This window comes from Etheostoma cragini, chromosome 20 (assembly GCF_013103735.1).
Source record: "Etheostoma cragini isolate CJK2018 chromosome 20, CSU_Ecrag_1.0, whole genome shotgun sequence".
Lineage (NCBI taxonomy): Eukaryota > Metazoa > Chordata > Actinopteri > Perciformes > Percidae > Etheostoma > Etheostoma cragini.
This window is the reverse complement of record NC_048426.1, coordinates 7,374,301-7,401,602: the sequence shown is the minus strand read 5'-3', so window position 1 is coordinate 7,401,602 and position 27,302 is coordinate 7,374,301. Positions and strand designations below refer to the sequence as shown.

General features: G+C 41.5%; 1 long non-coding RNA gene across 2 annotated transcripts in view; it reads left to right on the top strand.

Annotated features, from left to right (window-relative positions):
* LOC117935390 overlaps positions 1–27,302 on the top strand; it is a 107,058-nt gene that overhangs the window by 7,020 nt on the left and 72,736 nt on the right. Inside the window, exon 1 of one of the 2 annotated variants that reach the window (XR_004654750.1) lies at positions 25,865–25,962. The exons of the other annotated variant lie outside the window; for it this stretch is intronic. This is a non-coding gene — a long non-coding RNA (uncharacterized LOC117935390). Of the gene's footprint in view, positions 1–25,864; positions 25,963–27,302 lie in introns of those variants that run through there. 2 annotated transcript variants of the gene reach the window in all.

Below are 27,302 nucleotides of genomic sequence, written 5' to 3'. Positions count from 1 at the left end.
ACCACAACACGCAGCAATAAGAAAACACGCAAATAGACCACAACACGCAGCAATAAGAAAACACGCAAATAGACCACACCGGAACTATTTCCAGGGCACACTTTTAAGTGATGCACATGTACCTCAACCACTGGCGTTTCAATCAGTTTTCTTCTTTAATTTCAATAATTTTCTCCATTTTAGTCACCACTAACTTCACTTCTGAGAACGTTTTAGGCAAGAAATTAACTTTTTAGATTTTGAATATAGGCGGTCTTAGGAAAATTGTTGTTGAATTGACAATTTGCTTCAAAGTTTTGGGAGTTGAGAAGCTCCATAAAGGGACGCGACAGCCAGCTAGCGCCTGCCGGGGCCGCTGGCTCTTTGCTTGGAGACCCCGCTGTGTTTTCTTTTTGTTTCGTGTTGTGTTTTTTTTGCTTATGTTTTCTTATTGTTGCATTCTGTGGTTGAATTGCTTGTGTTTTTGTATTGTTGCGTGTTGTGGTCTATTTTTGTGCGTCTTCCTAAAGTTGCGTGTTGTGGTCTTTCAGGGCCACAGTAACTTTGTGATGATAACAGTTGTAAGAGAGACTGCAAAGAAGTTTCCCAAAAGTACCCAGATGGTCCACGTATGTCTTCACATTAGCATGAGTCCATAACCACATGTTACTCATGCCTCACACGTTCCTGTTTCTTAGTTAATCCTGGTACAGTCTTTCGAGGCAGACTGAAACCATTTTTTTTTAACATATAAGCTTTAGTTGGTGCTGAATAGATTAATTCCTTTATTGTTTACGTGCACCGTCCTGCCAATGGTTTCACACTTTTATAATCATGATGTGCCAAGAAACGCAGCAATGTGCCAACAAAGGCAATGAAGAAGTAGACTGCCAACAGGAAAAACATGGATGTAAACAATGTGGACACACACACACACAAACAATGTGTTTGGCGAGTAACACTGATTGTTTGCAGAACGTTGTTGGAGGTAGAGCTTGAAGGCAATTATGAGAGCGGCTATAGCTATGCGCTGGTTGCCTGGGAATCTTGTTGTAATGACAAGACTCCAGGAAGTGGCCGCACCCAAAACTGTTCCAGCAAGTAACTCCTCCTCAAACCTAATAAAACTAATAATGCGATTATTAGTGAGCTTTAAAGGTGTTGGTATGCATATTTAGCCAGCCTCCACTTCTAGCTCTGTACTTTGTGCACCAACATGAGTATCCATTGTCTAATCTCCCTCTAGAAAAGCAAATGAATGTATTTACCAACATTTTCTATTCAAAAGAACCAAAGGGTTGTGCAATCATCTGATTAGTGTCCTAAAAATGAAAACATCCATATATCCTCACTGAGAGTGTGCAACTGAAATGCCGGGCTGCTGCAAATCTAAGGTGATTTGTACAAAACAGTCACATGAATGAGGCCTGAGCAGTCAATCAGTCTAGCAGAGGTTTTACAGCCCAGCTGTCAGAAAGCTGAGCTTACCTCTCTCCTTACTCAGCAGAGCAGAAAAAAAACACACACTCTTGTCTCTTCATTTCCTCGCTCTTTCTTTACCCTTCACCCCCTCCTCACCGCTCCCTCTCCTCTGTGATGAATGGAAGGTATGAATTCTCCGCGGCCTCCCCGGGTTTCTCTCTGAGGCCCTCAGCAGCTGAACAAACAACACGCTCTCAAACTTAAAGGCGCAATCAGGAATTTATTTGAAGCATGTACGTTTTGGGTATATTTGTATATGGCCCTGAAGCGCTCGAGAAGGAACATGGAAAATAGAATTTTGTAGAGCTGTCATAACTCAAAACCTGGATTTTCTTCCTCGCTGTAAACAAATCTTTTACAAGTTGCACGCTCATTTATCAAAACTCAGGTAATGAGTTGGAATGAATAAAAAATCGAACTAAATCATTACGTAAACAAAGCCAGTAATGGGGAAAACGTCTCTCACAGTTCTGTCTTGAAAACATGTGGGCACAGACGCAGAGAGGTGGTGGTGGGGAAGGAGAGGGAGTCTTGTTGGTCAGGTCTGGAGGGGTGGTCCTGGTCAGGAGTCAGACCCAGCTGTTTGTGGCCTATTTATCCATGCCACAGCACCAGAGGTTGCGGTGGAGTGTTGGATGAGTTAGCGAGACAGAGCATGAAACAGAGAGGGAGAAAGAGTCTGTTTGACAGGGGTTGGAGGGTGGAAGAGGAGATGGATGAGGATGATGAGAAACAGATGGAGGGTGTGTTTTTTTCATTTTTTCTTACTATCTGCCTGTGACGCATGTTGAGCTCTCCAGGTGCATTGTGGGTAGCATGTATGAATACATGCCCAGCTTCTTGAGGTTTCAGATTGATCGTGGAGGACTCTACTGCGGTGATGCAGCAGTCTGCAATTTGTTAATGTTAGGAAAAGTAAAATATGCTGAAGAGAAGGTCAGATGTATTATCAGCAAAATGTGCTAAAAGTATCAAAAGTAAAACTACTACAGTAAAATACGAGGGGTAATACGACCAAGAGTCTTCAGCCATACGAGCAGCTCTGTGAGGCTGTACGCGGGCATAGTTGTGCCTTGAGCTACAAGTGCGTCCCCACTTCCTCGGAACTTGGAAGCCGAAGCTGGGAATGACGTCACACCCGAGTTGAATGCCTTCCATTTACAAGTTGGATTTTCATTGTTTTCATTAGCTCTAGCCAAGTTAGCCATTGTTAGCAATGCCAGTTTATAACGCATTATGCTGTTTATGTGTCCATCCAACCAGCTTCATGCACTGATATGTTGTCGGGTTGTGGGGGCAGCAGCTCCAGCAGCGGAGCCCAAACTTCTCTTTCCCGAGCCACATCAACCAGCTCCGACTGGGGGATCCTGAGGCGTTCCCAGACCAGGTTAGAGATATAATCCCTCCACCTAGTTCTGGTCTCCCCATTCCCATTAGCCCCAGCTTTCCTCCCAGCTTGTTGTTGGCAGGTATTATGTTAACCATGTTCACTGACTTAGTTTTTAGCATGCTAACATTTGCTAATTGGCACAAAACAGTACAGCTGAGGCTAATGGGAATGCCATTAGTTTTTCAGGTATGTGGTTATAAACCAAAGTATTAATATTAGTTAAAATGTCAACCTCATGATGACACTAGAGGAAAAGTCGAGAAGATCACCAAAATCTTTAGGGTTCATCCTCTGGGGACCATAAATGCCTGTACAAAATGATGAGGTGAGGCTGTAGCTGCTCGGCGAGTTGATGTGAAATACACAGTAGAGCGCTGGAGGCTTGACAGCTCTTTAACGATCTGCAGGCCGTGTTATTTGACTGGTCTTCAATCCCCCCCACCCACCCATCCATCCACCCACCTCTGCACGCTGCAGCAGCCAGAACATTCCTCACACATCTGGCCCCCGAGTCTTTCCCAAACGCTCCCTCTCCTACCACTCTGCGCCGTAATTACCCACAAGCCCTGTGTTCTCCTTTTTTCTTTTTTTTTATGATCCTCAGCCCCCTCCCCGGCTGAAATCATAAAAGCATGGATCACACAAACGTCATTTATAGTAATGATTTAGAAGGAAGGAGGCTTTCTGGTGTCCGCAGAGATGTGCCATCCAGAAATATGCTTTTTCCTCAGCCGAGTGTTTGTTGCCAGACCTTATAAAAGCAAGTCAAACATAATGAATCAGTTACGCAGTTTGAACCATAATTTCTTCTCAAGATTGTTGTTTGCCCCCTTGAGATGTTTGTGCTGTTTGAAGAAGCTGAGCAAAGCAGGATTCAATGAGTGGGAGTGGGAATGAGGAATTTCCAATGATATACTGTAGATGTCTTATGGGACATGTGTGTTTTACAGCTGTGGAAAGTAACTAAGTACATTTACTCAAGTACACATTTGCTGTTCTTAACTTGAGTATTCCCATTCTGTGCTATTTTATACTTCCTTTCCACTAGAGTTTAATGGCAAATATAGCATTTTTTACTCTCCAATCTGACAGCTACATTAACTAGTTAATGTTTAAGTTAAGATTGTATTTTATTTAAAAACTTACAAGAAACTAATAAGCATTTTCTAACTGGGGCTCCTTGTCACGATTCAGATGTCTGTGAGCTGTTGGCAGCTACAACAACAACCTCTCTAAACTTTGAGGCCCAAATGACTCAAATTAACAAATATTTCACAAAAAAGCAAGATTCTAGACAAATCTATTAAACAAATTCCATCATTTACATTTGATGTAAGAGGTTGATGTAATAATAAAACACTCTCAGGGGCCATTTCCTTGCAGAACAGATACAACATTTGATACTTTAAGTACATACTGTCATACTTGTGTATTTTTGATTAGGATTATGAATAGAACTCATGCTTGAATGCTAGTAATGGAGTATGTTTGCTGTATTTCTAAAGGATGTGAATACTCCTTTCACCACTGTCTTGTAAGGGCGAGCAGTGCAGGGGTCAGAGGCTGATTGAATGTAGGGCCGGTCAGCGCTGATGCGGCGAGCCGTATGTCTGAGCGTCCACAGGAAGTGAGGGCGCATGCAAGAGGGCTTGCATACAGGAAGGCGCTTTGTTGTCGCTCCTTGCCAGGAAAGAACTATTGTTAATAGTACCCGGCCGTGTTTTTTATCTGAAGGCACTGTTTACTCCTGCTTTGTCTGTAATCTCAGGCCCCTCGCTCCTGTACCTCCCTCTCCACCCCCCGCTGGCCCTCTGCCACACATTTGTCTTGCAGCTCTTGTGTGTTTCAGATAGTGGCTTACTTTCACACTGTGGGAACAATTGTTGCGACACTTGAGTGCTTTCTATCTGAATTGGATTAAAGGTTTGTTCGGAGCTGGATAACACCCACTACAACGGATATGGTGGGAATTCATAAAAGCGGCCGGTTACGATACCTGTGAATGTAAAGGTGGACAGAAAGGCAGATAATAACAGGAAGAATCACAAGTACAAGTTCTTTTCAAGCATGAGTTCTCAGATCCTTTAAAGCAGTGTTTAAAGCAGAGACCTTGGCATTGAAGTTGTGCTTATCTTGTTTTTCTTCTGATTAAGCAAATTGTCCTGTAAGGAAAGGAATCAGACACTTTTCATTGTCCTTTACCGAGAAACACAACAACCCTTTCTGCATTTGAAGAACAACAGTTCCCTGGCTAACTGGTGCTAAACCCATTTATGACTACTAACTTCATCTACATGGCCTGAACTTTGGGTTTTAAACTACTGTTTAAATGTAAATGGACTGTTCTTATATAGCGCTTTTCTAGTCTCGAGGACTACTCAAAGCGCTTTTTCATAGTACAGGAACCATTGACACCCTGGACACCTCCTCATCAGACAAACATTCACACACATTTACACTCCGATGCGTAACATCTGGAGCAACTCAGGGTTCAGTGTATTGCCCAAGGACCCTTTGACATGGGGACTGCAGGGCCAGGGAACCACCAACCTTCCGATTGGCAAGCAACCGCTCTACCACAGAGCCACAGCCACCCTTTTATTTCGTATAATTTCACTGTTTGTCTGCAAAAAACAGACAAAAAGTAAGACAATATGGCATCAGTTCACTAAAACCTATGCTATTGTACAAAATAGCTAATTTCCTTTGCTTTTTTTAGCAACAGTTCTTGCTACCAGTGTGTGTCCCCCCACTCCCCCTGAGATCCTCCCCTACGACATTCTTTCTCTGTACCATTAGACTGTATGCTCTGCGGCCCTGCAGCCCTGCTCTCCATGCTTAAATCCCCCCTCAGTCTGCCTTCAATAGAAATGGAAATTTGAGGCCCTCCCCTCCCGCGGCTCCCCCGTCTCCTTGCTCCACTCCCCCAAAATGAGCCAGGATGTTTTGAGAAGTGGGATATTGCTCCTAATGGATTCCAAACACCACAAAAGTTTATTAGGAAGCAGGGCATCGTAAAAGTAGGAGGTGGGGGTGGAGGGTAGATGAGGAGGAGGAGGAGCGGGGATAATGTGTGGGAGTGTTGATGCTTTCAGTTTTGTTATTGCAGAACATTCATTTTTACTCCTCTCTGCTGTAGGAAATTAACATTAACCGGCTTCGTCTAAATGATTGCGGCTTTATTTTTAGTTCAGCCAGGTGCTTTTTAGTCTTCTTTTTTTTCTCCGACACGCTTTCATTGGCATGACGAATGCAAATCATATGGCAAATCTTCCCTGTTATACATGGTAATAAGCTCTGGCTATTTGCTTACTGTGTGAAGTTGAGATAGACGATGTTTCATAGACCACATAATGTAGCAATGTCCTTCATTAAAAAAAACTAAAAATAAATCAATAGACGGAATTTACCAATTCTGAAAGCTCTCTAAATGTATCTATAGTAATGTTTCCCAAACGTATTTTTATGTGCATTTTGAAATATTGCATTCGAAAATGTTGATGTAAATGGCAAAATTGGAGAAAAAAATCTTTAAATTTGCAAAAAGGTTTTTTTACGCTCGCTTTAGGTGGTTTTTGACTCCAAATGTCTCTGCCTCAGCCCTGTATTCTGAACAGGTGGCAAACTTGTACAATGCTACCTCTCTCCATTTAGCCAAAGAGCTTCTAAAGTCTTTGATTTCAAGCCGGTTTACAATCTACAACCATGCTTAACGTCAGCTTGTAGTTTATTCGCTCTAAACCAGTTGATAGGAACTCTTCTGATTCGCATTTTGTTTTTTTTCTTCTTTTTTGCTACATTTTAAAAGGTTGCTTAAAATTTGCTTAACAATTAGATGGAAACATGACTTATGTTACACTTTCTCTCACCAAATAATCCTCATTGTGATTCTTGAAATAAAGGGAAGCATGCAAAGTGTGTACTAGAACTACCCAAACGATAAGGCCGGTGATATTTTTTATTTGTTCTTTCTTGTTGAATTGATCCAAAAAAGCCCCTTTCAAACATGTACTGCAAACCTGAAATGATACATACTATACATTACCTGGCAAAGCTGTTAGTGAGAACACAAATGTCCAAATCAGTTGGGTCTTTACCCTGCCAGCGCCCTTATTGTACGGAGAATTCACGGTGAGCTTGGGGGTGTGTTGATGACGTTTCATGCCCCTCGCACAAAAGTGCAAGAAACCAAACATCGGACCTAAAGAAGAAGAGTGATTTACACAAAGACGTCAATAAAATGTCTAACTGGAGAGAAGATGAGATTTGGAGACTTCTGCCGGTAGAGGTCGACGCTGAAATCGTAAGACAAAATCAGAACGGCAAGGGACTTGATTGTTTCTTACGAAATTATGAACAGGCTCCATGACCACGGTGTAACCCGTCTTGTCTCCTGCTCACTCTATTCAGCACCAACCTTCTTCTAAACCAAGTGGAGTAATTCCAAAAAAGTAAGAACGCTTATATGACGAAACGGCTTAACAATCATTGCCTATATTTTTAAAGCTTTATATACACCAACTTATTCATCGGTAACATAGAGCTCCATTGTTGTCCAGGAACTATTAAAAATACATCAGCTAGCTACACACTTGCACTTGGGTGACATTTGTTTCTTCACTGCCATGAACATTGGCACACATACACGTCCTGATGTGGTAAATACTCAACGACTTCAAATTTGTGTCAATCCTCAGCTGAATTGTTCCCGTTTGGCTCAAAACTTTAGTGGCATTAACATTACATCGATCACTCTCTCTTTCATCTAACTCTCAGCAAGAAAGCGTGTTCCCTGAACTGTTGGACTATTCCCTTAACAAAGTTATTAATGATTCCATCACCCATCTTTTAGACAGTCAGTATAAGTAAACTCAAATCTTGAGTATTTGTGTGCATTTGTGTATATTTGTGTGCACACTTGCCTCTGCCTAGCTGTGCCTGTAGACATCCAATCAAAGCGAATGGAAAATGTGAAATTAGATTGAATGCCTTTGCAGTGTGTTGGCTTGCGTGTTGAAGCAGTTCTCCTTGGTGTGTGTGTGTGTGTGTGTGTGTGTGTGTGTGTGTGTGTGTGTGTGTGTGTGTGTGTGTATTCATGGCCTCCTCTTGGCTGGGTCCATCCTTGCGTCAGAGGCTCTAATCTGGTCCTCTCTTCACAAAGCCTCTCTTTGATGTGCTGCTGCTGCTTCCTGCCATGTTCAAATAAAGCTTCACAATCAAATTGAGTCAGCCTCCACTGAATGCATTAGTGTTTAATAGCGTTATTGATCAGGCTAGAATAACTCTACAAGACCCTCTCTCAATTCTTCCCTCGCCTCGAGGCTAAACCCCCCGCCTCGTCAGCACTGCCTCAGAAGTGAAGCAGTGAGTTGAGGAGTCCTGGAAGGAACAAATACCCTCCAATGACTTTCCCTCTCAATGGGTGATACAAGGCTCTTTAGAGAGAAAGTAGGATTGCATTTGTGATTTCCTGCTTGATCCTTTAATCCTTTGGCCTCTTTTCTTAGACAACAAAATGTAATTTCACTCCTCAAATCCCTTTTTTGCCCAGACAGTATTGAGAAGTCACTTGTTGATTTGCAGAAGGCACCTTTTAATAAGGCAGTCAGACAACTACTTTGTCATTTTTGGGAATATATTTGCCTTCTTGCTGAGAGGTAGATAAGAAAATTGGTACCACTCTCATCTCTATACAGCAAATATGCAGGTTGAGGCAGGGGCTGGTTAGCTTAGCCAAAGGCCGTGTACAGAAAGCCTGTTCACTCCCTATTTAGCCCCATTGTAATGCATTTTGGTTGCAGTTCCACCAGAGTTCCACTGGGGGTGACTGCAGGCGAGTGCAAAACAAATGGCACTCTATGGAGCTAGACGGCTAAATCTATCTCTTTTGTCTGATTGCCATTGACAAAACTCAGATTTTATTGTAGTTTTTGCAAGTTTAACATGGATTCTAGGTCCATAGTTGAATAAATCGGTTTCTTACAGGTTGAGTAGTTGTAACACAATAGCATTCTGCTCATTGTCTGTTGTTTGCCTGTTTGTTTGTGTGTTTATTTTTTTATTTTTTGCTTTTACTGTAGAAAACCGCTGCTGCTGTAATAAGGGAATTTCCCCATTTTGGGATGAATAAATTATTATCTAATCTAATCTAATTTAATGAATGCTGATTGGTCAGGGAAGGACTGATTACGATCAGAGATCTCGGTTGATGCCACCCGAAGCGGAGCCAGAATGTCAGAGTGAATATTTCAGCGTGGTCTTTAAAATGTTAACAAACCTCTTTCTAGCACGTGTATTGACAGGGACAGCCTAACCTGTCAGCTTTGTTGTCGATGCCTTGAGAGAAAAAAGGAAATGACTCACAGCTTGCCTAAAGCTGTATCTCTGGTCGTATGACACATATGATGTCATTGACATTTTAAAAGGCTTTTTAGAACAAAAAATCCATTAAAAAAAAGCTAACTCCCCGCAGGGTGTATTTTCTTAGCATCCCCTTTCGAATGCAACATTCAAATTACTAGACAAAAAATAATATCCTGAGAAAAGTGGATTTTGAGGGGTATAGCTCCATAGAGTCCCATTCTTTCTGCACTCGACTGTGAAGCCCGAAGTATCGACAGAGTGGAACATCTTCCCTTATTAGAAATTCTTTGGCTTAGCTCATCTTAGCTTAGCATAAATACCTAAAAATTAAACCATAGGCCCAAACAGTATCTTGTTTATTAAGTGTAAAAGTTAAAAAATTCCAGGGCCTGTTTAGTGGACTATTTCTTGGTCGGCACCAGTTACTTCCCGTAGTCTCTGCAACACAGCAGACTGATAGCAGTAATAGTTAGTAGTAAAGTTTATTAAACTTAACAAATGCTTCTTTTTCCATGCACTCGATCCTCCAGTTTCTTGGAGTCTGGCAGGTCCCAAACTTCGGTACACTGGATTCAAATTGATCTAAATACTGGTGCCGTGTTTGGTAAGAGCGCATCTGAATAAAGCATGTAATAAAATATGAAAAAAATTGTTTTCAGTGGCAGTATAGCTAAGAGTGCATAATCAGGTCACAGAATATGGTGTAACACTGATACACAACACCCGGTAAATGGGGGAATTATCGTTTATACGCTAAGGTGTGTACAGTTTGGGAAATACACTTACTGTTTTTTTTTGCTTAGCGTTACAGAAAATGAATAACACTTCATCAGTTGTAGCTGGAGTTTGGAGATGTTTAGCTTAGCATAGCATAAAGACTGGAAACAATGGAAAACTGCCGTCTACTTTCCAAAGATTATTGTAAAGATTAAACAGACATCTAACTATTAGCTAGCAGTTTAGTCGCTGTTTAGTCTTCATGCTAAGCTAACTGTGTCCTGGCTATAGCTATATTTACTATACATACATAAAATTGGTATGACAGCTTCCATCCAACTTGAAGCAAAAAATGCAAAATGTTAAACTGTACTCCTGGCAGACGTGTTCTCCAGCTCCAGAAATTACCCCCCCCCCCCCCCCCCAATTAACCCCCCCCCATAAAGAAAAAGAAATTTGGGTAGATGTTTTCTCTCTGCTTCTCAGTGGGAACACAAAAAAAGTGCAGGGGAAGGGGGGGGGGACATGGACGGGCCTTCCTGACCTAAGTTAGCCGTTAAATCCTTCTTTCTTCTTATTGATGAACCGTGAATGATGTGGGGGAGGGGTCACAGGGTTAGTCGAGAGTGTAGCTGGGAGAAAAGGAACCGGAGGATGGACAGTGATGGTGATGATGAAGGTTGTGGGGCAGGGGAGGGGGGGAAGACGAAGTGAGGAGTCACACTTGTCTTTCCACTCCTGTAACCCCTCCAATTTGGGATTATTAAATCTACATCTGTCTTCCGGATTCATCAGAGCCCACATTGCTCGCAAAAATTGCTCCCAGGCATGTCGAGGACATTGCTGCGCATGGAGATGAGAACAAAAACCAGCAGCACGGCCGCTTATGGATGCAATCACACACTGTGGTGCAGCCTTAAAAGTCTGAGGGAGTTAGTTATGAATAATGAGTTTTACAACCTTGCTGTTGGGCAAATCTCCAGTTTGATGATTTAGTTTTGCTCCCTAATGGATTGAGAAACGTCGGAGTTGGGTTGGGTTTGTGAAACCTTTTTAGATAAGCTGATAAAACCAAACAGTTATATAAACTCGTACATTTGTCATTCCGTTGTGAGGCAGCTGTCAACACCTGAAAAGAGGATAGTACTGTATCAGAGGGCATGTTGATACTGCTGGTGTTAGTACTGTAGTAGTTCTCACTGGGCACAATATGTTCCAACGTGAAAACTTTGGTTGAAATGTGGCTTGTGAAACTGAGAAATGAAAAACGAGTGGGAGTAGATGTTGTTTCAGTACCTTCTCTAAATGTTGTGGGACTGTATATAACCTTTATTTAATCAGGTAATTTCACTGAGATCAAGATCTACTTTGCAAGAGTGGGCTGAGACCAGCATAGAGAAAGAAAAAAAAAAAACCATAGCCAGGCATAACAGAAGGACAAATACATACACTGAAACATAAGATAATTGGCTTTTGATAAAAACTGAATATGAAACAGTTGTCTATTTACACATCCAGCAATCACAGACCAAAAAATGCTCCTCTATGTTCACAAGTTTAACTTTGTCTGTCTGTCAGTTGTTTGGTGCTAAGCAGGTTTTTAGAGACTTTTTGCTGATGAAAATGACACAGTTGCTGACTATAAACTTAAAATAATGAGCTACAACATGCTAAACCACTGCATGTTTATGTAGGCTCATCACTACAAGCAACACCTTTCACATACATAGTCATTTGAATCATTGGTAATATTAAAATATTGATTTATAGCCACTTTAAATGTGCAATAAATGATTTGTTTTTGGGCCACCATAGAAAACCAGAACAATACGCTAAAAAACCCTTGAACACTCAGTAAAGCTGGGAGGAACTGTGGGCTGGGTGATGATTATCTGTGGATTCATCACTACAAGCAATCCAACATCATTTATTGTGAAGGCGTATAAATAGAATGCCACTTTTACATATGTACGGAGCTCTCCACGGCTCGTATAAATGGAGCGCCACAAAAAACTTTGGACCCTTGAAGTCCATGTTGTAGAACTGTGCTTTTTCCTCCTTGCTTCTGTCTGTGCATCTGTTTGTTTGTTTGTGTGTGTCTGTTTTTTTGTGTCTTGTTGTTGAGCTGCGACCTCCGGTCCTGCTGTTGTGTTTTTGTTGGGTCTCCCCCCTCCCCGACTTTCCTTTCTGCTCTTTTTTTGGTCCTGGGTCGCGTTCCTATGGCTCAGTGTATTGTGTGTTAATTGTTTGAATAAAATAAAAAATATTTGATTATGGAAAAAATATTTTATTGTTTTTATTCTCAATTCATCAGTTTCAAACACATAGTTAACATGAATTTAAACAAAACTACTTTGTTAGGTTTAGTAGAATAAGTTGGATTAAAATAGTTATGTTACGTGACTTAAGAACATTATGTTGTCATTGTGGTTTTACAAGGGACACGAACAGCGGTCTTCTGGGTAAATGTCCTGTATTCGTTTGACTCCTCCTACCAGGCTGAGCAACCACTTTCACATCACACTTAGTCATTTGATCCATGGTTAGTATAAAGATATTAATTAGCACAGCTTTAAAGTATTTAGATATCACAATTCCTTGTTATGATGTGAATCCTCCCTGTGACTTCCAGCCTATCATTGGCACAACTCAGCCAATAGGATCAATGCCACGGTGAAAAGCGGCACACCCAGAGTGCCTTCTAGTATTTATTGAGATGAGCATCTATTATTAGAGCTGGCGTAACACCTGAAATAACTTCCAGGTCTCCTCGTGGCTCAGATGTTTTTAGCCAAAATTTCCACGAGGGGGTCACACGAGGATAGCCAGAAAAAGAATCCATCATTCATTTCCATGTCACTCATCTTTTCCTAACTAAATTGCATGTGGCTCTTTTGTCTTTTTGAAAGGGGACTATTTGTGTTTTAGGCTATAGTTACAAAGACAAAATAAACAAGCGTAAACAAGACTTTGGGTTTATCTTAGCTTTGGCAAACTCCGTTTTGCTCTGTTGGTAAAACCTCTGCCCGAACTTGATTGCTTTTTACCATTAGCGCTGTGATCAGTGTTGTTGTGGTTAATAAACAAAGGCTCCAACTGCTGAATCACTATCAGAAAAAAAAACAATCCAACTGTTTTTGTAATTTTGAGTCGTTTTTATCCTCCATCATGCCTTTTGTGGTAAACTGCTCTTTTGGAAAAGTAGATCTTTACAATCAGTTATAACATACAAGAGAGAAAGGATTATTTGATAAAACTACAACTGACAGGTGTATAATCAGTGCCAAAATTTAAACTGCTCCTAGATTAATTTGAATGGAGCGTTTTGCCTGGAGATCTCCCTGAAGCAAAGTTGAAATGAAGCCAACCAACGTATTTCAGCATGAGCAATAGCTGACAATTGTATGCACTGTAAATAGTGAGACAATGGACAGAAAGGGAAGTGGGGTAAGTGAAATACGAAGGGTACAGAGATGTCCGTGTCCACAGCAGGGTGTTTCATATTTTAGGGCCTTGTGGAATTAAGCCCAGTGTCTTGAGTGCTAAGGGTCGACACTTCCTCGCTGTGACTGAAGGAGCGTGAAATCTGGATGAGCACACCAGTATCCCGCAAATCCTGCTATTGTCTAAACAGAGAGGTGGTTGTCAGGGTGTTTGAATGTGTGTGTGGTGTATGGTAGAGTTTGAAAAGTGGGGACATGTAAGGCGCTTTAAGGTGATTAATATGTAAAAGTAATACTTAAACCAAAAATACAATAAAATAAAGGGACTTTCACTTAGGTTTCCCTGACTTTCCTACCCTTACAACCAATACATTAGCTAGGAACTTTTGATCCACGATGTAAAATGTTGGCTTTGATCTGTCTCTTAAAAGCAGGTGTAAACCCGCCACAAGCAGGTTTCCTCGTAAATGCCTCCTGGGGAAATGGCAGCAGCAATCCGAGCAAGACAACGATAGGCAGAGCTGAAAAGATTTTTTGCCCAAAGGCTCACACTTTTTCTGTGGGGTGAACAGGAAAGCATTAAACGTTGGAGATTTAGCAGCCATGCAATACTACAGTTACTGGAAGAAATCAAAGATGACATTGAATCTCCGACTCAGCGTTCACATTCCAGCAGTTGTTAAAATTTCATTTCAAACAGTCATAGCATCAGCAGTGAGTATACTGCAGTCTGCACTCAGCCGTATCATAGCACCAGAACCACTTTGCTACAGAGCAATATACGGTATAGTGTGCGGAGAAAGGCGCTGACGTAGATCTGGCCGTGAGAGTGATAAATGGATGATGAGACTATGCATTAGACTAAACAACAAAAACAATGCCAGCAAAGAAGTTAGTTCTGGCTTTTCTTTTTTTGGGGACACAATCTTGCAACACACTGTATTGACTAGTTTAATACCTGCATGCTTGCACACCATGTGAAATCCCCTACACAGTGGCATTGTGCTGATCGGCTGCTTGCTGTACCTTGCCAGTTTCAAGGTGGAGGACAACAACATTATTGCACCATGAGGAATCTGGCTGTAAGCCAGCGTGCGGTGTTTTGGTATTTAATAAGCACTAAATAAACATTAGCTCTGTCGTAGCAACGCATCCACGTAAACACAGCATCTCACGTTGCTTTTACTGTGTACCCCCCTATCATCTGAGTTTTCTATATGCAAAATACATTTGCCAGTCCTTTTTATGAATCACAAAATCTTAAAAAGGTTCAATTCCTTGCTGTAACTCTGATTCTGATCTGAAACCTGCTTCTGGGCCAAATCATGAACTGTATGTGTCAGTAAACCATAATGGTGGTTTTGACTGAAGTGTCTCTCTCTTTGGTTAGATGTCACTGTGTCTCGCCCTGTATTCACCTTTCTGTCTCTACTTTACCTTCCACTTTTTTTTGGTCATTTGTCATCTCCTATCTTTTTCCGACCACATCACACTAGCCGACCACAGCACGTGGTACCCGGTGCATCACGGCTACTCTGGTCCTTCTCTAAATCTTCCAGAGGAAGTTCTTTAGCAGTTCTTTGTGGTTTGACATTTTCAGATGTGCTCGACACCTTTTCACCCTAAGACAAAAGGCCAGAGCTTGAAGGTGTGTGGGAGGCCCAATTCAGTGAAACGCAGACAGACAAATCTAGTAACGGTAGCCGTGGGTATCAAATATAATGTCAATATAAAGTAAGTAATAGTGAATAGATGAATGTTAAGGAAAACATGCATAAAAACTCAGCTAGGACTTTGGCAAAAGGTGCTGAAATTGTATTAAATGTATAAATGTACATTTCACTAAAAGTACTTGTTTATTGTTTCAGCCACAATGTGAAATCCACTTATTTGTTCGCTGTGGGCCACCTTAGATAAATCTGGGCCAAGGAGATTCTCCTGAGAGCATTTGATCCAGAAAAATAGGGCACATTTTGATCAGAAAACCACGGAGCACCAGCAAAAAAATTTGGCAGCCGGCAGTGGAACAAAATGTCAACCAACACCCACAGAAACCACCGGCATCAGTAAAAACAAAACAAACAATTATGTCCAGCAGTAGTTAAAACAAACTCATACTTGCCAATAAACAAGCAAACATATAATTACATAGCCTAATAATTCCTTGAAGCTTAAAGTTTTTTTTTTTTCTGTTTCTTTCATAAATAAGTACATTGTTAATATATCCACCTTTGTGGCGGACTGGGTGTATATTAAGTGGTGGCTACTGAGCAATGATCAGGTTTGTCAGGTTACGCCCAGGGATAGGTACCGAAACCGAGTTATTAAAGATAGTAGTAATTGATACGCTCCGACGAAAATAGATTTTCTATTATTTGGGGTACGTGAACCTTATCTTGCACCTTCTATCTCAACAATTCTGTTTCTAATTTGCAACAACATTAGGACATTCATCTATGATGCATTTTGGCTATTCACAATCTAGGAAAGAGATCTCGCTCTCAGAGCCTGTGTTTGAGTGGCGGGGCTAGCTATCTCTGTCTCTCTATCGCTTATGCACCCGCGCACACACACACATACACACACACACACACACACACACACACACACACACACACACACGCAATACATTTTTGATTCATTTTCCAGCTTTTTACAAAGGGGACAGTAAGCATACACAGAATGGCTTTGAAGATACAAATGGTACAAATGATTCTGACTGCAATTTTGGTAAGGTCCATCCAAGAGTTTACAGCCATGCAAACAGCACAGGGGTGATTTGAGCTAATTGCTAACATCAGCATGCTAACATGCTTACAATGACAATATTTACATGCTCCTGTATACCAATGTTTGCCATCTTAGGTAAGCATTATAGCTTGCTAACAATTGCTAATCAGCACTAAACATTAAGTACAGCTGAGGTTGATGGGGATGCCATTAGTTTTGCAAGTATTTAGTTGCAATCCAAAGTACTGGACAAATTAAAATGTTAAAATAGATGTCAATTAATTCTTTGGGGGACATGAATGTCTGTACCCAGTGTCGTCTTAATTCATCAAATATTTGTAGAGATAATGTAATCAAGAAAATCCTTCTAAAGATATATTTCTTATACTCATATACCAATTGGTACACACACACACACTCACACACGGTTGTTACCGAATTACTTGGGGACATAATGTGCTTCTGCCCTATTGATGTGCATTTGAGCAATTCCCCTCCAAGCAGAGAGCTGCTGCTCTGAAGCTGAACTTGACCTCTGACTTTACTGGAGAACCAAGCAAGAAAAGGCCATATACACAATTTGTTGTAACTATACCTTGTTTTCAATTAGTATAACAGCCATCAAATAGTGGTCTTACTATTACTGGACGCCTGAACATGGTAAGGGTGTCAGAGGGGGCGAAGTTGAAGGGAGATGTGGGGAAAAGCGGTCTGGACGGGTTTACAGTTGGAGGGGGGGAGGGGGGTAATATTATGGATGACAATGGTCCTGCTGTGTGAGCGGAGGAGAAAGGTGTGGGTGGAATGGGAGAATGGTTGGTGGTTGGCGGAAAGGTTTGGGAGGATAAGGAGGAGCCCATGGAAATGCAGATTGCCTCTTTGAATTGGATTGCCAGGCTCAGCTTTGATGTAAAGTGAAAAAGAGGGATTTCATGCAGACTAACTTTCACCATGCCTCCCTCCCGTCCTGCCTCCTCCTGCCTTTAGTCCCCCACTGCTTCTCGCGCCTCTTTCTCTCTTCTCTCCCTTCAACTGACAAAACAGACCCTCGGGCACATGAGCTGCCTCCTCTAAACTTGTCCAGCTTGTTTTGCTCTTTACTTTGTTTGGACTTCTCCACTCTTTTCTGCTCAATCCCCTCTAACCTTAGCTGCGTTTTAGATTCCGTAGGGAGCATTTGAGCGCAAGTCCATGCTAATAATTACAGCCTAGGTTTTAAAAATGTAATGTATTGCACATATTAAACATACTACTTTTGTTATTTGGTCAACAATCTTGACAAGCGCCCTCTTGTGGCCACACAAGTACAAATTGTTCTCTTTCAGAAGCGAATGTGGAAGTAACACGATGTTGCTTTAGCACCGCAAAACCTCGCAGTGGCTGTCAGACCGAAACCAGACCTGCAAGGGTCTGCGCTGGTCGGAGGCATGTTGTTTCAGGGACCAGCGAGACGATGAAGCTTGACCATCCAGAAAGTCCAGTTTGAGTAAGAGACCCATGAGTTCAAAGGCTCATCGAATTTCAAAAAAATTGCACAGCGGTTGATAATATGAGGAAGAATTTTACAACAAATGAAAAGTTATGCAAAGTGAACGCAGTACTAAAGGTGGATGATTGAGCAAACAAAGCGTCTGACTTTGACACCACTCACACCCCAATGAGCACAGTGATTCCCTAATCATTTATGAAGGCATACTGGGAGGTACTAACAAATGTCACCCAGCTGATAGAAGTACAAGATCAGAAAACACTTGTGGCTCATTTTTTGACCGACACTAAAAAAGCTCTTCTTCCGGACGTGTGCAATCTACTTGTGCCAGCGGTTTTACACACGTCATGCTAATCATAATGTCAGTGGGGTTTAAGAAAGTCAGTCAGTGTACTACACTGATTTAGCATTGCACTACTGTAACATTGACGGATTCACGAGGCACCAAACAATGATCAAAATCGATGCAGCACAACCAGAGATATCGTCTTTTTTCCACAATCTTCAAGTGTATTCACTCTGGAGGGCGTTCTTGAATGAACATCTGCTCTTAGTGATCAAAACCAGTAGCTTATTGCGGATAGAGTAGCAGAAACATTTAAAGAAACAGATGCAGTTTTCAATATATCAGTATCACTGGGACATACCCAAAGTACACAACCTACACATTTGTAGACACTCGCACTCTAAGATTTGTTTAGTTGCCTCACTACACAAGCTTCTCATGTGGTTCTTCATGCACTCAGGACCTGGTGATTGGGTGCTTGATCCAGGCTGAATATAAAACCTTCTATTGTTTTTTGACGGACAATACATATATTCGATTCGAAACGCTTTCCCTCCTCGCTCATCTCACCCTTTTCGCCCTTCCTTTCACCACAGACCTGCATTTGTGATTAGGGAAAAGAAAAGAACACACACACACACAGAACAGATCAGGTTTTGAGGTGGTCTGGAAAATGCCGAGTGGGCATATTGAAATACAGATAAAAGAAAAAAGGAGAGTGAATAGTGAGCCATGCAGAAACGGTAGGCTAATTAAATCCGTATAACGTCTTTCTGAGGAGAAGCTAATCTGGTGGGTGGGAGCTGGCCCTGTCCTGCTTTTAAAAGAGTTCTCAAAAAGCGTTTCTTTTCTTGTTTCATGCTTTATATTTCGAAGCCCACCCCTGGGTTTCTTTAGCCTCAGGGAAATATATATATATTTTCACCGCGTTTTAAGGAAGATTGAACCTAATCTGGACAATGTAGAGCCTCATTACTGGAACAAGGTCTGAGCAGAAGTGTTGAGAGAGAAAGGCAGACGAAAATAGTAAATTGCACAGCAAGGAGGATTTAGAGCCGAGAGAGAGAGAGAAAAATGCAAGGAGTTTTATCCTACATTTGAATGCATGAGTACAGTGGGTGGTAGATGTGGGGGAGCGGGGTCAGGGTGGAATAACAACAAAAAAACGAGAGGAAGTCTGCTGTAAAAGAAGCAGTTAGTGGCCAATCTCATGTGAGGAGGACACACTGAGACTGCACTTTTGTCTTCATCCCAAGGAGACGGGGAGGGAGGGGGGGAGTTGATGATCTGAGATCAGATGTTTCCTCCTGATAACAAACAGCTGTGATAATCACTTCCAGACACAGACCGGGGGTTTTTCGGCAGTGAGGCCAGAGGTTGACGGTCCATGTGCCCTGACCCCGGCCTACAGATCCTGCACATCTGATTTCCCTCCTTTCGTTCCACCTCTCCAGCAGTCCTTTCTTGGCAAGCCAAGCCAAGTCAGCAGACTGTGAGTCCCAAATGTTATTTGCTAAATTAGATAACCGAGGCTGTCCACAATGTGTAATGGCACTCTACTTGGTAAACAATGCTGTGGTGTTTTGGGAGCAGTAGCAGAAGTTGTTGTTTTTCACCCGATATGATGGTCTATCTACCTTCCTAGCTATCTAGATCTTTATTTCTTTCTTTAACCACTTAAAGCTGAACTAATTTATGTTAACTATGTGTAATGTGGTGACAAACCCTCACATGATAATCATCCAACTCAGCAGTTCACAGCCCAATCTAGCGTTTTAGCATATTTAAGCTAATTGTTTTGGTTTTCTGGCCCACAAATACTGTTTTGGTTCAGTCTCAGCGCTCTCATCTCGTCGTGTTGTTCACGAGTTTAAGTGAGAAAAAAAACTCGGATAAACTCACTGTGCATATTATACTGGGTACAAGTCATTTAAACACTGAGAAGCATGTGGGAAAGGAACCAATGCAGTCAGAGAGCAAGGGAATGCAAGGAGAGGGAAGAGTTAAGTCCATTTCCTGAGTATAAATTAAAAGAGTCTTGTAATCACATTGCAGGAATGCAGTCGGTGTACACTGTTAAACACTCCCTAAACCCTGGCTCCACTTCACTCTCTCAGCAACGCACACAAAGGAGTCTTTGTTCTCTCTGCTCTTGAAAAGCAATGCTCAGTCACTCCCTCCTCCTCCTCTCCCCACTTTCTGCTCTCTAGCTGTTTCTGCCATTCCCCTCTCTCTCTCTCTCTCTCTCTCTCTTTCTCTTTTTCTCACTCACTTTTCTTCTCTTGCTATCTGTTTCTTTTATTCACTCACAGCCTGTTTTTTGGCCTTCTTTTCCCTCTCTCCAACTCTGTCTCTAGCCCTCTTTCTTTTGTCTCTGAAAGGCAGAGGTTAACCTTTACTGCTGCGCCTGTGCATAGCCAGAGGTAACAGAGGCAACACACACAAATGCCCAAACTAAATCATAATAATCATTAAGTCATGGGCTCTGCCTAAACAAATCCACAATGCCCTCAACATTACCAAAACAAAAAGGATTGCTCAAAGTGCACTTCCCTCATGATTTGCTCTGCCCCCACCAACAGCCTTTTCTGGTTAACCACACATTTACGGTAAGAAACGGGAATGGGGTGTGTGGGGGGGGGGGGTGTCCTGGTCTTTTGTCTCTCTGCTCCAAACCCCTCCACCCTGACTGAAAAATATCCAGATAGATACACACCACCAACCAGATGTAGCTCTCGCACACCTGGTTCAATGGGAGCCCTTGGGCGTCTAAATGTTATTTTGTTTAGCAATCAGGTCACATGTGACAAGCTTATAAAGTCTCCAAGTTGGAACACGTTTTCCTGGGAGAAACGCTCGCAGCTTCCTCCTCCGCTTAACCTGGCAGCCTTCACTTGTTGATTGATTTTTCTATTATGTCAAAATAAAGGAAGTGTACACAGGCATGTTTCTGCACTGAAACAGTGTGATAATGGATTTAGTTATCTTTGCTTTAAAAAGTGCCCCGCCCACTCAAAAGTAAGCATTAGGCCTATTTGAGTGAGTAAATGAGCTCATCCTGGGGCCGTATTACAGAAACTTCTTAACTTTAAGATCCTATCTTAACTATTTGGTAACAATAGAAATTGTGGTTAGGTACTGTTTGAGGAAAAAAAGACATTACAAATGGCAGTTCCTTAGTCAATTTTTCCCACTTAAGATAGGAAAAGCGTATTACTATCTTCCTATATCCTAGTCTATATCCACGACGTTCCACTTCTGAGATTGCTCCGGTGCCGTTGGAAATTCCACCGGATGTCCATTACTTTCCACTTTCTCTGTGTTGGAATTTTAAACTCCTGTTTATTTCTGAGGACTCTGGTTAACTGCTCCTCAGATCTCTGCAGGGTAGATCCAGACAGCTAGCTAGACTATCTGTCCATCTGAATTTTCTGTTGCACAACTAAAACAACCTTTGAACATACACATTCCACCAAATCAAGTTCCTTCCCGAGGCTATTTAGCTGCGGGAGCTTCGCTCCGCCCTCCGAGACGATTGTGATTGGTTTAAAGACATGCCAACAAACCAGAGCAGGTTTTTCTCCCATCCCGGAATACTGTGTGGACTAGCCAGACCCTCCTTCGCAGCTCTGTTGAGGAAAGTCTGGCAATGCGAGACTACCATCTTCCCAAAATCTTACATAAAGTCGCCTAACTTTAGGATAACCGCTGAGCTTTCCTAACTCCTTTTCTTTCTCTTTTTGTTGTTGCGTGGTTCGTGGTTCCCACGACTGACTGCTGGACGGCTCTCACAGCAGCCAGCTACGTGACACATGCCTCTGTATCAATATGGACTGGCGGGTTAATTCAGTTGATCCGTTTCCTTTCCTCTTCGTTGCCACGCAAATACTGGAAACATCTATCAATGTGTTGTTTCGAATGCTCTAAGCAATAAAATGTAACACATCTTTGTAGTCGCCATGTTGTTTCCCCTTTAAAAGTTAAAGGAGACCTACTATAGTACTGTTTTCAGATTCATACTTGTATTTTGTGATTCTACTAGAATATGTTTACATGCTTTAATGTCCAGCTCTTTTTTCTCATACTACCCATAGCTGCTGCACCTGTATTCCCTCTCAGTCAGAGATGCTCTGTTGGAGCCCCCCCTCCTGGAAAAGCCCAGTCTGTTCTGATTGGTCAGCACATTTCCTCATGTCTGCAAGTGTCTGAAATCTCTGCTGTTGTTGTACTCAGTTAGAGCCTGAGACTGACCGCAACGGAGTATATAGCAACATTTTTTACCGTATAACAAGTCACCAGTAAAGGATTCTAAACCAAAAACTACCCAACCGGACATGTTTCAGCAGTAATGTGACACGAAATTGGGGAGAATGGATAACATTAGCAGCCAAGATTACAGGTTTCCCTGACCCATAGCTAGTCCTATGTAAGCACTGCAGTAGCTTAAAAGACTGCAGTAGCCTGTCTGGACCGAGCATAAAAAACCTGGTGTAGAGAGTAGAATTTTTTTTTTTTAAGTTCAGAATATTGGCAAATCTGAGCTGTTTGGTCACGGGGATTTCTATGGAATATTTTCTCAAAATTTGAAGCTCTGGCCACATTTATGTGTAACATTATATATATTACAGAATACAGAAGCATCATTGGTTCCTTTCAAGACTTCTGTAGTCATGCTAGCGGCTCTTAGTAAAAATGCTGACATGGTGATGTTTATCATGTTCACTATCTTGCATGTTACCGGGTTAATTTTAGAGTTTTCTTCTTTTTGTCATTGTCGTAGATGTGCCAGAGATCTGCACATTAAAAGACGAGTCTGTCACAAACATGGCAACAAAAGCAGATACTTTGATGACATCTCTGATTGTATCTCTAAATGTAGATACGTTTCTATGAAAGAGGGAAAACAGACACACCCGAGTGCACATGATGTTCTTTTCTAATTGAAAAATGCAACAAACAGACAGCACTGGTTAAACACAGGTGGTGAATAGATCAATTTCTGCTGGTGTGCACTTGACCTCGGGCACTAAACTTCTTGAGGCAGCTGCATTGTTGATGACCCGGTTTTCTGACCCCTCTGGGGAAAAGAAAAATCCATTTAGTATATTTCTACATATCCAGGTCAATGTGCATAATGGCTGATATTGTAATTATCGTGTATATTTTCTTAAGGGTTTCAGCGTGTCTGGTCCTGCCTGACTGCAGCCTCACCACATTGAAAGGGCCTGAGGCATGAAGTGCAATCACGTCCATCAACTCTTATCAAGCCTGTCACAGGGTGTCTGACGCAAGGCTGCCTTGCACAATCACTACCTGACAGAAGAGTACAGGAATGTTTAACCCTGACAGACAGTGGCTTCTCACATTTTAAGAATTTGTTCTGAGCACTTTCTGGCCCCAAACTCTGGATCTTCTTTCCACTCATGGTTTAGCATTAAATAATGTGTCAGGTTCACTGACCACAGATATACTTGGCCAAGTTGCTTCTCGTGAGATGAGGATGCCTAAAAATGATTCAGCTTTGTGTAATTAATGAAATTCAAAACCAAAAGAGAAAAAAGGAAACAAAGGCACAAACAAAATAGAAATATTGTAACTACTTTGTTGTTTCTTCAGTTGTTGAATTGTAGATGTTCACATTTCCATTTTTCTGTGCAAACTCTACTTGCTAATGCAAACTGTGTTGCAACTGAAAGCTCCAGTAAAGCTACTAAATAGACTATGCGGTGAAATGATTTTGTCAACTGCTCATTCCAAGTTTAAGAAGTGCTTAAAAGTGCTAAAAAAGTGGAAATTTGAACGTCTACCGGGGCAAACTACATCTCCTGAAGAAGTTTACAGGATACAGCTCCTAAATAGACCTTACAGTGAAATTGTTTGGGCAACTCTCAAAGTGCTTTTCTTAGTTATTAGCAGAGGTTACTCTGTGTCACATCAGGAAGCCATTCTCTTAATGTTGAGAGGTATTCTTCAAAGGATTTAAGTAAAAGAAGAAAACCCCCCCTGTAGCTTTAAATCGTTTGACCCAATTTCTCCAGTGTTGCAAATCCTCTTTTCTCACTGTTATTTACCGTATTCTTGTCAGAGCCAAGAAGACCTCTCTAGACTTCACTTAGCACAAACAACGAGGAAACCATGGTCTACTTTTGTATTTTAGAAGAGATTTTACTGATTACTTTTAGAAGAACACCTGGGCCTGGTCCTCGGTTATATTTCTGACCTTTTTATCCCTTTTATGAACTGAGCTTAGCTGTAGTCCTTGGACCCTTAAGGCCGCGTCACAGCAACATAAAGCAGCAACGTTATGCAATGATTGGACACACTCGTGGTGGCAAAGTATATCTCTGTCAATTTTGTTTGTGCGAAGTGCAACCTGGGTGAACTTTGGGTCAACTGCAAATGTGTGCAGTTGCCATCTCAACAGTGCTGAGCTTTGAGGGAATGGAGAGCAAGAAAGTCCAAAATAGAGGAAGCTATTGTTGCACTTTAGCTTAACATCTGTCAGATTATAAACTGTAGCACAACAAGGATTGGTTCGTAGACATTATTGAGAAGGGATTTGTTGGAACAAATATATCTTTTAAATAAACCTGCTAGTCACCTGTTGGTGACCAAGCTAGTTAGCTCGTTAACTGTCAGTTAGCTAACTATTTAAATTTTATTTCTCTGGTCAGTAAGTCTTTATTGAAGAAAGTGGTGTACATTTCTGAAAACATATAGCGTGGAGGTAGTAAACGGCACAGCACAGAGTAAAAAGAAAGGGGTTTAAATGCGCCACCACATTTTTAGCTCAAACCCAAGCAAATGGCGGACTTGGTTGAAATATGAAATAACAATGGCAAAAAAACAACTCTGAATCACTCAATTCTCATTGGCTGCCAAGGTTCCACCAGCTCCAGTACTTTACTAGTCCTACAAGTAGTTACCAAGCCTTTAGTTTCACATATTTCACAAAGATGTTTTAAGAGATGGTTGTTTGTGTGTTTATACATTTTTGTGAAAGGTGGTATATAAGGCTTATTTTACAGTATTTCACACACTGAACAAAGCACAGCAAATCCCAGCAGCATGCAGCAACCCATCTGGCCTTTTCAGGAAATGTGTGTTTCCTGAAAAGGACACACACGCACACACACACACGCACACACACACACACACACACACACACACACACACACACACACACACACACACACACACACACACACAAACATACAGGAAGGAGTCTCTTCATGTTTGCCCATCCTGATTCCAGATACAGGCCTGTAGCAGCCTGTCTGAAACCAAACCACCTTTACAGGGCATGAGAAATAGCTCAGGGTGTATATGCACTGCAGGCAGGGCTGGGCCCATCTCAGCCTCAGACAAACAGCTCTGGTGTCTTTGATGGCAGCTACACAGATCAGAAGAGTAAAAAGAGACACTGATCTGAGGTGTTGTCGAGGAGAACACCCCACAGGCAGGTTCAACCTTGCAGTCACTTCCTGTTATACTATTTCAGAGTGGAGAAACATTGAAAAGTTTATGTAGAAAACGTCAGTCACGGCACAGCGTCAGTGGTGTCAAGGTTCGAAACACAAATAGACAAGTCAATTTTATTTATATAACAAATTTCACACATTTGCCTCAGGAGGCTCTACAATCTCTACTGCATATGACCCCCCCCCCCCCACACACACACACACACACACTGATAGACAGAGATTATAGCCTTGACTCACTGCATGGCTGGACACAATGTTCTTATGAGTACACACACACACAGACAGATATATACACACACTCCAGCACAGAGGGTTTTCACACCTGGCTCTTCCTGCAAGTCAAGCCGTCTTGTCTTGGGGTTGTTAGCAACTTTGTGTTTACACATATTTTTACATAAGATCTTATGTCAAGTTGAATTGCATTTGTTTATCTTTTCTGGCGTCTTCTTTTTTTACTTTACTCTTTTCTTTTGATTTGCTTACATTCTACTCAGAGGATTAGTTTTGAGACGGGGGGTTTAGTGGCGAAGAAACAGAAGAGCAAAACATCTGCAGCCTTTACTGGAGAAGAGCTGTATTTACTCAGTTATGATAAATTGGTAATTATCTATGCCTAAGGTCAAACATAGTTTAGTGTGATTGTAATGTAGTGTGGGAGTCGCACTATGACTCAGTAAAAACGGGTGGACACAACAGATTTAAGATATAACCTTTACGTGTATGGACATTAATACAATGCACACCCTGTATCAGGCACTGTTACCTGAGTTAGAGGACGGCACAGGTGGGACCCATCGCTGCTGGCACCAATTGGTTTCTTGTGACAGAAACTACTTCGGTTGTTGACTTTGGCAGAATCCTTTTGTCGAGATGGAAGTTTTCCAGAGACATTTTTTGTTGATGTTTTTTATTATTAAGAACATATTCATGCATGGTACAAACAACCTCAATTTATTGAAAAACAAAAGTACCACAAAATGGAATTCATAAATAGTCACTGAATTATTCTTGTATAAAACGTCAGTAATTCACACTTAATAGTAGGGCTGCCCGATCATCAGACCGAATATCAGTCAAATATTTTGACTGATATTGCAATAATATTCACAATATTAGAGGGGATGATCATTTTTTGTATCATTCTCATTTTCATTGAAAAATATTAAAATCTAAAAAAATATTTTTTTTTAATACTCAGAAAGTTTTGACACATATTTTTCTTGCAACAAAAATGGGGGCCCCACTGGTGATTTCGCAACCACCCCCTCTTGCAATTTGGATATTGCAGTACTCCATATTGCGATTTCAATAAGATTTTGATTAATTGTGTAGCCCTGCTCAAAAGCATATATAAAAACAGCGGTAAACAGCAGTAAAATGTTTTTTTTTTTTTTTAATGAATTTTTCTTCTTTATACTTAATAATCAGAATGGGACACTTAAGATTTATCTTTGGGAACCACCAGCATTTACTTTATCTACAAACGTAGTATGCTGTATCTATAATACTTCAATACTTTACAATGAATTTCTTTCAGAAGCAAAACTTGATTAACTATAAGGTGTAAGGCAGGTTTACCCACTACTACACCTGGCCATGGCCCCTGCCTCAATTTACCCCCAGGAGATGTCATGCTGTCTCATAATGGCACATATTTCCTGTTCTATAACCATCTGTAAAAATCCAATTACTGGTGCGATTCTCTAACACAGTGTCAGTTAACTTTCTTCTATTCATTCCATGCCAGTTCAGGTTGCCCTGCCCCACCTGCTCCACACCCTGCCTTTCTGTGCCATCTGGTCAACACTTCACTTCTTGATGTTTAATCAGTTTAATCACAATAATAATAATACCCTAAACCTGGATTTAACCACATTTTAGCCATCTTAACCATAGTGCAGAGCTGCAGGGATATGGAACGCAGTGAATCCAAGGGTGA